The sequence below is a fragment of the Ovis canadensis genome, chromosome 9, assembly GCF_042477335.2.
Source record: "Ovis canadensis isolate MfBH-ARS-UI-01 breed Bighorn chromosome 9, ARS-UI_OviCan_v2, whole genome shotgun sequence".
Taxonomy (NCBI): Eukaryota; Metazoa; Chordata; class Mammalia; order Artiodactyla; family Bovidae; genus Ovis; species Ovis canadensis.
The window spans coordinates 99995886-100009291 of record NC_091253.1 but is presented as its reverse complement, the minus strand read 5'-3'; the positions used below and the strand labels follow the sequence as shown (position 1 = coordinate 100009291).

General features: G+C 44.1%; 1 long non-coding RNA gene across 2 annotated transcripts; it reads left to right on the top strand.

Moving 5' to 3' along the window:
* The first annotated feature begins 889 nt into the window (after nucleotides 1–889).
* LOC138446002 (uncharacterized) lies at nucleotides 890–7311 on the top strand. 2 transcript variants are annotated; one of them, XR_011259089.1, is made up of 4 exons: nucleotides 890–1056; nucleotides 2606–2874; nucleotides 5056–5223; nucleotides 5349–6013. It is a non-coding gene; the product is annotated as an uncharacterized lncRNA (long non-coding RNA). The 2 variants fall into 2 exon arrangements; XR_011259088.1 differs by having other exon boundaries at nucleotides 2606–5223; nucleotides 5349–7311.
* The last annotated feature ends 6095 nt before the right edge of the window (nucleotides 7312–13406 follow it).

Here is a 13406-nt window from a genome sequence, read left to right as displayed (position 1 = left end):
GTCTGTATTCAGTGGGAGGATCATTTTTTCTGATCATGGACAGGCTTCCAAACAAAGACGTTTTAGGCATATATAACCTACAGAGGTGACTTGGGTAGGAGCTGCTGTGGTGAAAATGTTTCACATCTGTGAACTCTTGTTCTTGAGGACATAATCATTTCAGGTATTTTAAAACTTCAACAAAGGGCAAAAAGTAATTTTAAGGAAGGGTGTTATAATAGTCAGATGATGACAACCTTAAAAGTCTATGAGTGGGGCATCAATAAGAATTTACTGAATATAGGGCTTTGTTACCTTTGGAGGCTGCAAATATAATTCCCACCCATTTAAGGGGGAGACAGAATATATTTATGAAGAGGTAAATAACTGTTCAGGACCACTGGTTCTGAATTCTTTACATGCAATCGGTGAATATTTATGTAGATGAATGGCAAGAATTCTACACGGAACGTGTAAAATGGCAGATTTCAGTGTCTAACCACAATCATTTATATAATTCAATAAATATGGGTGAAATTGATCAACTGTAAACAAGCTTGGAGAGATATGGAAAATTAGTATGTTACTCAAGCAAGAATAGGTGCAAACAAAATCGTTCTAACCATACAATCCAAAACCACATCGGACACCACGCATAAATAAAATTAATTAGATTTTAGTGTCTCCTCTAAAACCTGCTTATTTGATATTTTAATATCAAATTAAAATGGACTGTGGACATGAGCAAAATACATTATTTTAGCAGAGAAAGAATAAGTGAGAAGTAAGAAAAAACTGCAGATGTTATTTTTTTAGAATTTTGGATTTAGTATATGAATATTTAATGATTTTTTAAAAAATGACTCCTAACCAGGTAGCTCAGCGGTAAAGAATCCACATGCCAAGCAGGAGACGAGTTTGATCTTTGGGTCAGAAAGATCTGCTGAAGAAAAGAAATGGCACCCCTCTCCAGTATTCTTGCCTGGCAAATCCCATGGAAAGAGGATCCTGGCAAGAAACAGTCCGCGTAGTAGCAAAGAGTCAGACGAGACTCAGGGGCTAAACAACTTCAACAAGGTAACACTTAAGACTTAAAATGCAAATGAGAAGGCAAAATCATTTGCGTGTTATTTTCATTGCGATCACTAGATGGCAGCAACATATTAAAAATTTCATTTGGGTCACTAGATGGCGGCAGAATAATGACAAAAATGGCAAATGAAATGCCATTCGTAGAGCGATAGGGTTTTTATTTTTAAGTCCTGAACATCCTATCTCCTTTTCTCAAATGTTCAGCATTAACCATCAGTACCTATCTGCAACAGAAAAGATGGTGAGGGTCTCACACAGTTCTGAGAATTTTCGTAGCCTGAACCCGGGCTTCTCCGGTGGCCCAGCAGGCAGAGAGTCAGTCTGCCTACAGTGCAAGAGACACAGGCGATGTGGGTTCTATCCCTGGGTCGGGAAGATCCCCTGGAGAAGGGAACGGCAACCCACTCCAGTATTCTTGCCAGGAGAATCCCATGTACAGAGGTATAGTCCGTGGGATCACAAAAAAGTCGGACATGACTGAGCGACTAACACTTTCACTTTGTGAAGCCTATGAGTTAGTAGTTGCTACACTGAAGTTAAGACATATGAGAAACGAGCTTTTTACAGCCCCGTTCAGCCTTCTGGAGACCTGGGCACAAGGCACACAGCACTCCCCAGATACGTGCCCTCAGGCAAGTTAACTTCTCTCTGCCTCACTCTCCTGTCTGTGAGCAGGAATGATAATAGTAACTGCTAGAGGGTTATTTTAAGAATTAAATGAGTTACTATACCTAAAATTCTTCAGTAACTTTTCTGGCATTTAACAAAACTTTGGGCTTCCCTGATAGTTCAGTTGGTAAAGAATCTGCCTGCAGTGCAGGAGACCCTGGCTTGATTCCCAGGTCAGGAAGATCCCTGGAGAAGGGAAAGGCTACCCACTCCAGTATTCTTGGGCTTCCCTTGGGGCTCAGCTGGTAAAGAATCCACCTGCAATGTGGGAGACCTGGGTTTGATCCCTTGGTTGGGAAGATCCCCTGGAGAAGGGAAAGGCTACCCACTCCACTATTCTGGCCTGGAGAATTCCATGGGCTGTACAGTCCATGGGGTCGCAAAGAGTTGGACACAACTGAGTGATTTTCACTTTCATCTTAAGGGGCTTCCCAGGTGGTTCTAGCGGTCAAGAACCCGCCTGCCAATGCTGGAGAACTAAGAGCCGCTGGTTCGATCCCTGGGTCAGAAAGATCCCCTGGAGGAGGAAATGGCAACCCACTCCAGCATTCTTGCCTGGAGAACTCCATGGACAGATGAGCCCGAGACAGTCCATGGGGTTGCAAAGAGTCAGACACAACTAAAGAGACTTAACACTAACCATTATTTTCTGTGAGTTAATTTTACTTCAACCAAGAAAAAATTCCAACGGCTTCTTCAATACCTAAAACCATGCTTCTTTCTTTATGTAAGGTCATGAATCCATATCTTGGCATTTCAGAGGATACTTGGGAGTTACTATAGTGAGCTCCCCTAATAAGTTTCCTCTGTGCATGGCATTAGGGAAAATGCTGTTTGATAACCCTTGTCACATTCTTTTCAGCAGGAAAACCAAGCTGTGGCCACACTGAAAACAAGCGCAAAGCTAGAAGGAGTGATTTGGGGAAGGCTCAGAAAATGTTTCTGGAGGAAGGTTCCATTCTGAATCTCTACACCTGAGCTTCTGAGAACACGTATGATTAGCAAAACATTCAAAGACTAAACCAAAATAGACAGGTGGGGAACCGAGATGGTCATTCTGCTTTGCTGACTTAGCAATGTTGGCAGAATATAGTCCCTTGGAGTGCTCCGTAAAGTGGAAAATCTCTCCTTGTGGTAAGTACGGAAAATCTCCTGCCATGAAATTAATCTGGGGCTTGTCTGGGTATGACATAAAATCAGAATCCTGAATGAGGTGCACAAGTCATCCATCCAGCAGGAGGCAACTCAGCTCCAATTGTACGGAAGGAAGCAAAACAGTCAAGGCATAAAATCCAGGATCCGGGAGATGATGAGAGAGCCAATTAAGTCCTTTGGATTTGAAGGCATTTAATGGCAGCCACTTGACAACTTGACCAGGCAGATAATCACAGGTAATCAGCAGGGTAAGAGCGAGAGTAACTGTGCAGTCACTGGGGACCGCATGCACGGCAGCGGTGTAGAACCCGGTGATTTAAAAGCTAATTTTAGCCAGGTGAGAATCGACTGTGTGCAGTAAACAAGGAATCAGGTTCTCCCTTGTATTTAAGTTATTCCCAGGTAGCGCAGCCTGGAAGCTCAGGAAAAATATTTTGGTCATTAAATGTTTAAGCATGTCCATGTATTTCTACCATACTCCCTCAACTCATGTGAAATTTGGGTGGTTCCAAACACGTTAGTTCAAGGGAAGTCATTGCCCCAAGGGCACTTGAATCCCTTGAAAGTATATTACAAATGGAAGTCCTTGAAAATACCAGGCAACCTGGGCTTAAAGAATTCACCCTTCTCGCTCCTGTGTGTGAGATTAGTTTAATGGGACACAAGACCCCGGTGCAGCAACCTGTCATGGGCAGGGAGATTGAAGAAGCCAAGCAGAGAAGACAGAAGGGTGGGGTCCAGCCCAGCAAAGAACTGAGAAGCAAGCAGGAAAATGTGCAGTTAGAAATTGAGCAATAAGGAAACTCCAGTCCAGCGACGCGGAGAAGGCAGTGGCACCCCACTCCAGTACTCTTGCCTGGAAAATCCCGTGGACGGAGGAGCTTGGTAGGCTGCAGTCCATGGGGTCGCACAGAGTCAGACTCGACTGAAGCGACTTAGCAGCAGCAGCAGCAGCAGTCCTGTGACAACTTAGGGCTTGGGTTCTCGCACCAGGAATTAATTTTAAGAGTTAACAAGCTAACTTGTCAATTCTATCTGCAATGTAAGTTGGTGTGTGTGTGTGCAGACATGTGTTTGTGTGATGACCAGTCTGGGCAAAGAGGTTTTAGGAGGGCAAGGACTTTGTCTTGTGATACCGCAGAGGCCCCAGGACTCAGCAGTTACCTGGATCATAGGGCCTGAGAATTATCTGTTGAATGAAAGGAGGAGAGAATGGACAGATGGACAGATGGACAGATGGAGGAGGCAGCGGGGATCCGAAAACAGTGCATGCCGGTCCAAGCCCATGAGCTGGCGGGAGCTCTGTGCTTATCCAGGGACAGGGAGTGACATCCCAAGGGGTGTCGACAAAAGAGCGGTTTCTGCTGCTGTCCGGGCGTGTCTGCACAGAGAATGGGGAGTGGGCAGAGACAGCTGTTTTATAGACACCCAAACCTCATCATCTTGCAAATCTAACTAGGGAGAGAAGAGACATTTTATAATATAAAAGAGATATGAAAGGAGACTCCACCAGAACATTTATCTCTTAGCACCCACGCTTCTCATATGCAGTTTGAAGGTAGCTGGCAGTGAGCCCACGACTCTGGGCTCTGGCGATACGAATTGGCACTGTTTATGCTAGGGCTTGAACTTTTATAAATTTGCCTTTATTTTCTTATTTGCGATTTTTAGTTCTCCTTTTCCTTCACCTTTGTGCCCACTGCAATTCCACACACATTATAAAGATAATTCTTTAACTCAAATGCTTGTGGTGTGGCCAGCAATGACCCAAGTGTGATAGTTTTGAAAATTCAATAAACATTTTCAACTGACACATTCTGCCCCACCCCAAGCAAATTGGTAAATGTCCTGCCCTCCATAAACAATACAGACAAATATACCCTATAAATCCTTATGCACTTGTAGTTACTACTTGGAGCTTATTTTACAGTAGAGTGGAATATTTGGAGGGGAAAAAAAAGTTTACCCAGACAGTAAATTTACCAGAAATCAAACTCAAGTTATCTCTTGATGGATGGGGAGGGGAAGAAGAAATGGTACTAGGCAGCTGAATATATAACTTGAAGAGTAAATCTCTGGTTGCCTGTATAATTGTTTTTTCTTTTACTTAAAGAAGTATTTTAGTGATATTTCATCAGAGGTCTGATTTATTTCTTTCAGTTTGTTTTCTCTAACAGAAGGCCTGTTGTCAAGATTGTGAGGTGTACTAAGCCTCTTGCCCTTAGCAGCTTAATTGATATGAAACATTGATTAGGCCCCAGGAGGGCTGGGGAGTTTCAGAGGAATTATGAAATAACCATAAGGAGCAAAGAAGAAAGTTTGAGCTTGGTAAGAATGAAGTGGTTTTGGCTGGGCAAAAGCATTCAATATTTGATGTATAATTTTATTTTTTTAGAGACTTTTTAAAATTTAACAGGTATTGTTTTCTAAAGTCTCTGTCGAATCTGTTACAGCGTTGCCTCTGTTCATTTTTGGCTGCGGAGCACGTGGGATCCCAGCTCCTCCACCAGGGATCAAACCCATACCCCCTCCCCACCCCACCCTGCAATACTGGAAGATGAAGTCCCAACCACCAGATCACCAGGGAAGTCCTTTGATGTGCAATTTTGAAAGTATACACAAGACCCTAAACAGCCTTTTTCTTGGAAGGATTTCATGCTTTCTGCAAGCAGTTAGGTATAGAGGCGAGATACAGAAGTAGTCGAGGGGCTACCTGGAAGCGTCACAAGGAGGAAAGAAATGGAAAACAAAAAGCTTCAGACGCTGCTCAAGAGAAACTGTGCCAACGTGGCTGTGCTGCTGAGGGGAAGGCCTTATCAGGCATGGCCAAGGTGCCCAGCACACAGGGCACAAAATATGCAGTAAACAGTGATATCAGTGTCACTGGAGAGAGGGGGAGATAGCAGGGCCCAGGGCAAAGGCAACCTGCACAGCCTGGGCCTCTGAGCCAACAGTGACCCAGACTCTCTGTGGCTGATGGAGCCACAGGGCCCAGTTTTAGAACACGAACCACCGATACAGAATTTCTAAAAATAAAATTAAGCTCACAGCATTATACTCCTGTATATGCTATAAAATATAAACAAAGTGGACATTGTCAGGGGGCCAAAAAATCACTCTGAAGAGAAACAGTCTTTTTTCTCTACTCTGGAGCAGGCGCTGACGTGCACACCTACGTGTGTGCCCCGCACGCGAGGTGGCTGGTCGGGGGCCTTGCACGCGCAGGGTCAGCTCAGGCAGGCTCCTGCCAGCCCGTCAGCTCTGTCTGTTCTGTAATTCCGAACCTCCCCAGGTAACTGCTGTATTCACTGTCTCCCCGAGTGGGGAGGAGCTGAAAGTAGAAAGGATAGCCATCACAGGTGTTAGAAAAACAGTGCAAACAGGCCCTGCTGTGGCTTGTGAGCAGTGTAGCATGCGGTTTCGACCGACCAGTTTTGACCTTGGGTTGGTTGTTGTTTTTTGTTTTCTTGACTTGGTTATAAACTCTTTCAGCATCATCAAAGATAAGACAAAGGGAAAAAACAAGGAAGAGAGGAAGAAGACAGCCCATCACATCAAAGGATGTTGGCTATACTGTTCCTTTTTTACCTTAAAATATTAACGCACAGAAACTTATTCATCCAAGTGTATATTACGTTCCCTGCTCAAGTGGAAGAGAAACAGAGAGAAAGGGGAAGGGAGGGGAAGGGGGGAGGAGGAGAACAGGAAGGAAAGACCCAGGGACGGGGAAGTGCTGAGAACAGCAGAGGTGGTTCGCACAGAGTGACTGAGAACGCTGCGGCCTGTGAAACAGTTCTGGTGAAGTGGTAAAGCAAACTCACGAGTGATATGAAGCAACGAAGCATAAAGAAAGTGCCGTGGAGATTCAACATCAGGGGCGGTTTTTTCAGATTATAGACTGCCTGTCTCCTATCCCCAAATCCTCACTGAGCAGTCCAAAACTTTCAAGATATCTTTCCTTGCATAAAATAGACTTAATTTCTCTTTAGAGTTAACCCGGATAAGTAAAAAATTAACAAACTACAGGGTTATAAAATATAACCATTTCTGTATCCTGTGGCCTATCTATATATTTCCTAGGGTAATAAAAATGCCCTTTTCCCATCTATATACTTTTAAGACAGTTTTCAGAAAACCAGATTGACCTGGATCGCGGCCTTCCAGGGAGGCCTGGAGTGCTGCAGTCCATGGCGTCACAAAGAATCGGGCACGACTGAGTGACTGAACAACAAGCCTTCCACGGGCTATTCTGGCGTGAGTGAGGCCCCAGAACCATACAGTGACTAACTCCTGCTTTTAGGAGGCATAAAAGCCAGGTTCTCATTGGCTGAAAAATTACGTGGAGACACTTGAGGGCACCCTAAACAACAGCCCAACACAGCAACAACAAAGTCATTAAAAGTATACATTCAAATTTAACATTTGGGGTGGGAAAGACTGTTTTGCTCTATGATAACAGTGAAGCCTGACTCTTGCCCTTGGTAAGGGGGAAAAAGTTACTTGTCATGCCTATAATTCCCTTTATACGGAAAAATTAAATTGTTCTTGTTTCTAAAAGGAAGTCAAAAATTCCCCATACAACCTGGTGATTTATAAGCAAATGAGAAGTTGAGCCATGTGATGAAGTCACTACTAACATATCCCAACTATCATGACTCAGATAGGAGAGCTGTTATTGGAGATATGCTGAAGCAAAGTGAACAAACAGTCACTGGGAGGTATGGGGTGAGATTTTACATTTTCTATCCCATCCAAACAAGAAAAATGAGTGAAGGCATATTGTGGGCAAAGAACTGTCCCAGGGCTCTTATCTTGCTGGACCCATACATAATTTTTACAAGAGCATTACTTTATGGATACTCTTAAGGCAGGGTTTCATGATCAGGGTACTATGAACATTTGGGACTGAGTAATTTTTGTTACAGGGAGCTGCTCTGTGAATTACAGGGTGTTTTACAGCATTATGGAGGCCTATAGCACACTGGCCCTCACCAGTGGTGACTGGTTGACTGAAACAATATTTGAATTTACCAACTACTTTTAAAAGCTAAATAGACTTAGCTATAAGGAAAAGTTGAGATGTTACTAGGTTATCATGAAAGAAAAAGACACATTGAGGAACTAACACTTTCAAAGTCTGAAGAGCAGATTCCTAAGGGAAGTTGAACTCATCCCTTTATTAGATGTACGCTGTGCTGTGCTTAGTCACTGTCATGTCCGACTCTTTGCAACCCCATGGACTGTAGTGCCAGGCTCCTCTCTCCATGGGCTTCTCCAGCCAAGAGTACTGGAGTGGGTTGCCATGCCCTCCTCCAGGGGATCTTCCCCACCCAGGGATGGAACCCAGGTCTCCCGCACTGCAGGTGGGTTCTTTACCAGCTGAGCCGCCAGGCAAGCCCAAGAATACTGGAGTGGGTTGCCATGCCCTCCTCCAGGGGATCTTCCCAACCCAGGGATGGAACCCAGGTCTCCCGCACTGCAGGCAGATTCTTTACCAGCTGAGCCACAAGGCAAGCCCCATTAGATGTATACTTGGTGCTATCTTCTGCCACTTCAGTGATTAGAGGGGCTTTGGCAGAAAACCCTAAAAATGACCAATATGTCGATATAACTTTGTTTCACAGAGTAGTGTGTGTGCTAAGTCACTTCAGTTGTGTCTGACGCTTTGCGACCCTATGGACTGCAGCCCTCCAGGCTCCTCTGTCCTTGGGGTTCTCCAGGCAAGAATCCTGGAGTGCGTTGCCATGTGCTCCTTTAGATCTTCCGGACTCAGGGGTCGAGCCCTCAGCTCCTGCAGCTCCCGCACTGCAGGCAGATTCTTGACCACTGAGCCACCGGGGAGGCCCTTCCCAGAGTAGCACTTCATGCATTATCTGGACGCATTGCTTCTGTGACACCGTGAGGCCTCCCAGCGGATAACTAGGAACCCACACTGTCCTGGGACAACCTGGGGCAGGCTGAGCCGCATCGGTGCCTCAAGGCTATGTAAAATCCCCAGAATCGTGCTTGCAGCATTATCAGATTTCCAAAAATGTCTTTTTCTCTGTAAGAGAAGGAACTCCGAATGTACTCCTTAAGTAAATGTGAGCTTCTTCATCCAACTTAGAGCAACAGAAAAACCAGTTCATGATTTTACAATAGGAAGTCCTGTAATAACACTTAAACCATTTATTCAATAAAGAAAATGTTCCAGAACCATATTATGCTGCATATTATCCATATCATAATGCTTCAGAAGCAGAATTTCTCACTAATTTAAATAAGTAGCGTTCAGAAGGATCCTGAAGCTCACGCAGGGTGACGGTGACGCGGCCCGTGAGTGACGGAGCCGGATTCTGGACTCGGGTTCCTTTTCTCACGACGTTGATCCCCACCGCACAGGTCTAGCCTCTGTGCCACGCTGCGGACAGTCTTAACGGAGCAGCTGGCCACACTGGGCATCGTGCTAGCTTACGGGCCTCAATCACACGAACTAGCTCCTCTGACACTCCCGCAGCCCTAGGTGCTCTTATCACATTCTGGATGTAGAAACAGACTTGAGGAGGTGAACAAACAAATCATCCAAGGCGGAGTAGAGGGCAAAGTTTGGATTTACCTTTGATCGCATTTGAGGGCTTCCCTGATAGCTCAGTCGGTAAAGAATCGCCTGAAATGCAGGAGACCCCGGTTTGATTCCTGGGTCGGGAAGATCCCCTGGAGAAGGGATAAGCTACCCACGGCAGTAGTCTTGGGCTTCCCTGGTGGCTCAGCCGGTAAAGAACCCCTGGGTTGGGAAGATCCCCTGGAGAAGGGAAAGGCTACCCACTCCAGTATTCTGGCCTGGAGAAGTCCATGGCTGTATATAGTCCATGGGGTTGAAAAGAGTCGGACACGACTGAGCGACTTCACTTTCACTTTTCACTTTCATACTTTGGAGAAGGAAATGGCAACCCACTCGAGTGTTCTTGCCTGGAGAATCCCAGGGACGAGGGAGCCTGGCGGGCTGCCGTCTATGGGGTCGCACAGAGTCGGACACGACTGAAGCAACTTCGCAGCAGCAGCAGCATGGGTCAGGAAAAGGAGCTTAAGTCTTTTGTGAAAATTCACTGTCAGATGGTCCAAGGCAAGGAAGTGAGGGATAGGGAGGGATCTGTCAGTACGTTCTGGGAACCTCTACCAGTTTCCTCATCCATAAAAAATAACCAAACGAGATGATCCCGGAACTCCCGCTGGTTCTGAAGAGCATCGTGTCACTGCGGTTTGCACCTCTCCCTTGCTTCCAGCCTCCCGGCAGCTTCCCTGCGCCATCGCATAAAGTCCCTCCTGGGGAGTGGGCTGCTAGCACCCCACAGGCGGCTGTCCCTGCCTGCCCCTGACTCCCCGCCTTGTCTTCTCTTCCTCAGCCCAGTGCTCTCGTCACAAGCGTCTCTGCGCTGGAAATGTCCTAGATCAGGCCCTTTATACTTCTCCTCTGCCTGGAATGTCCCTCCCTGGATCTTTCTTTAGAGGTTTCTGAAAGGTCACGGCCTTCAGTAGGTCTTCATAACTAACCGCAGTGCCTATGGTAACATCCACTGCCTTGTTCTTCTCTACTTCACTGGAAGTCCATGTCCCTTGTTGCTTATTCATTTCTCGTATTATCCACCTATCCGTCCCCAGGTAAGCTCCATAAGAGCAGGATCCTGCCCGTCTGGTTCGTGGCTGCAGCCCCTGAGCCTGGCCCATTCCAGTACTTGATAGGTTTGTTGAATGAATGAGTGGACAGGTGACTATGGCTTTGACAGCCCACATGGTACCTAAAAATAATAAGCACGTAACAGGAGTTCAAAACACATAACAGCAGTCATGAGAGCTAGGGTTTAGCAAGCTCTAAATACGGGCACCATGCTAAATCTCTTTTTTTTTTTTTTTCAAATTAGTCCCCTTAAACATTAGTCCTTACCACAACTCCAGAACGTGGGTAATATTATTTTGGCTTTTCAAATGAGAAAATGGAATCTTTGCAAGACCAAGCAATTGGCCCGAGGTCAGAGAGTTAGTCAATTAGCCCAGTTTCAAAACCAAGTCCAATTTCAGCACATTGTTATTTGTTACCGGCTTCTGTGAAGAAAGGTTGCTATTGCCTCCATCTGGATCAGTGACTTCGTAATTCCAAACAGCATTACTTGGATAGTTACTACTTGCGTCCTGGAGCTCAGGCCAGAGACCAGTGATAGATACCTAGGACTCACAGTTGAATAATGTGATACAGCTTTCAATTTCAGATGCCTTAGTTTAATAACAACTACTATGCAATTGTCCTAAAATGGACTTCTCTATGACAGGAACACTCCTTGTTACCCCTACAAAAAGCCCACACTGCTGGAGCCTCAATTCTTCTTAATTGTTCCCCTGAACCTTGCCCAGGTATTTAATTTTGCATTTATTACATTATATTCTAATAATGTAGCAATGTCTGGGATGAACTGAGTGCCTTTATGTGGCAGGTGATTTATATACAGTCCCTAATTAAGTCCTTATAACAAGCCTGAGATTGGTGTCATTACTCCTACTTTACCAATGAGCAGCCAGAAACTTACTGAGGTGGTAGATTACAACCTGCTAATCATAATACAGTGTCGGATTAGAACGTGATATGGAAAATACTAGGATAGATGGATATGCGTGCAAAGACCTATGGGAGCCCCAAGAAGGGGACAGTTCTTAGCCCCCATAGATATTTACTTGAAAACTGTAAGAAACAAGAGACTAGTCAACTATTTATTATCTTATTAGTTTTTTAGTTAAATGTCTAATAAACTATGTATATTTCACTTTGTAAAATATATTCCCAATACATTTACTGGAGGGAACAAATACTTTACCATTTTATTTTATATTTTTATGAAGATAAATATGTTAGAAACCTTTTTATTATGATAATTGGAGCACAGACTTTAAGATTTTTGTATTATAATTTCCTGATATATAGCCTGCCATTTTTTCCTTCTGGGGCAGAAAAAAAGTACCTTTCTTCAGGTACTGTAACAGTTTCTTTATTTAGAATTATTCTTAAATGAACAGGTCTTCCTGTCCAGTAGAAACACGAGTGTAGGATAACTAATATTTTTGACATTTAAAAATCCAATCTTAGAGCAGTCTTTTGAACATAACTGAATCATGACTGCCTGCTAAGAACGCCTCAGTAAAATAAAGTTCCATTCTGAATGCATCTACATGAAGGCACAAAGCCATCTCTATCTTTAAAAAAACAAAAGGACAGAAAAAAGTGCTAAGACAGTCAATGTAATAAAAAAGAAGTTAACAAAAAAAAAAAGTAGATCTCTACTGAATATCCAAAGGTGAAATATTTTCTGCCTGAAGTGAGTATGTAAGTCCTCTCCAAGCTCAGCTCTGTGGGGAGGGCCTGCCCCACTAAAAATGAGGTCATTTTCCAGAAGTGAGAGAGGAAGGGGGAAACTCACTTGAATAGTAAGAATCTCTTTCCTGAACTGCAGTTTGGTGGTGTTTGAAGTTTTTGAAATATTTAATAATCAAAATGTGCTTCTTAAGTAAAGCCACAGTGTAGCTTCACAGAAAATAAGAGACAAGGATTCCAGCAAGTCTGAAAACCTAGCTACCTTCACAGAATCTTTAGAACCCACTTTATATTCATAGACTTAGTATTCAGCTCTTAACACTTACCAATAATACATCCCCAGGGCCTAGCGAAGAATCTCATACCAACGGCAAGGCCCTCTTCTTTTCAATTAAGTAAATATTTGAAAATTATGCAAAGAATCAAAATTATTTTACTGGACTCCACAATATGTAGCTAGAGAGTCATAAATAAGAGGTTCTTTGCAACTACAAACTACATTTTGTGATCATGTGCTTGAGTGTGCATTCAGTTATGGCTGACTCTTTGCGATCCCATGGTCTGTAGCCCACCAGGCTCCTCTGTCCATGGAATTTTCCAGGCAAGGAAACTGGAGTGGGTTGCCAGGCCCTCCTCTAGAGGATCTTCCCAACCCAGGGATTGAACCTGCATCTCTTGCATCTCCTGCAGTGGCAGGCAGATTCTTTAGCACTGTGGCATCTGGAAAGAATTGTGATGGTGCTGGAAACCAAAAATACTCATTGCCTAAGAATTCATGGCCACATCAACCAAAAGACTCCAGCACAAACAGGTACGCACTCTCTTGGAATCTTAGGACAATAACAAGTACATCTAACTGTGAATCATATTTGTTTGTGCGGAATTGACTGAAATAAATAGCAAATAATGATTTTTGAGATCAATATTGCAAAAGTTGGCACTAATATTATAATTTATCTTTTTATTTATCTGTATAAGTAGTATGTTTAGGCTGATAGGATTGTGTAAAACTGTGTCCAGCTGCCCCAATGTTAACTCTAATACTATGCTCTCAAAGATCACAGCGATCCTCAGTACAGAAAATCCTCCTCTTTTTGTGGCAAAGCCCCTTGAGGGAAATGAAATCAGCCCCCACCAGAAAACAGTCCTGACTTACGCATTAGGTACTAGGAAA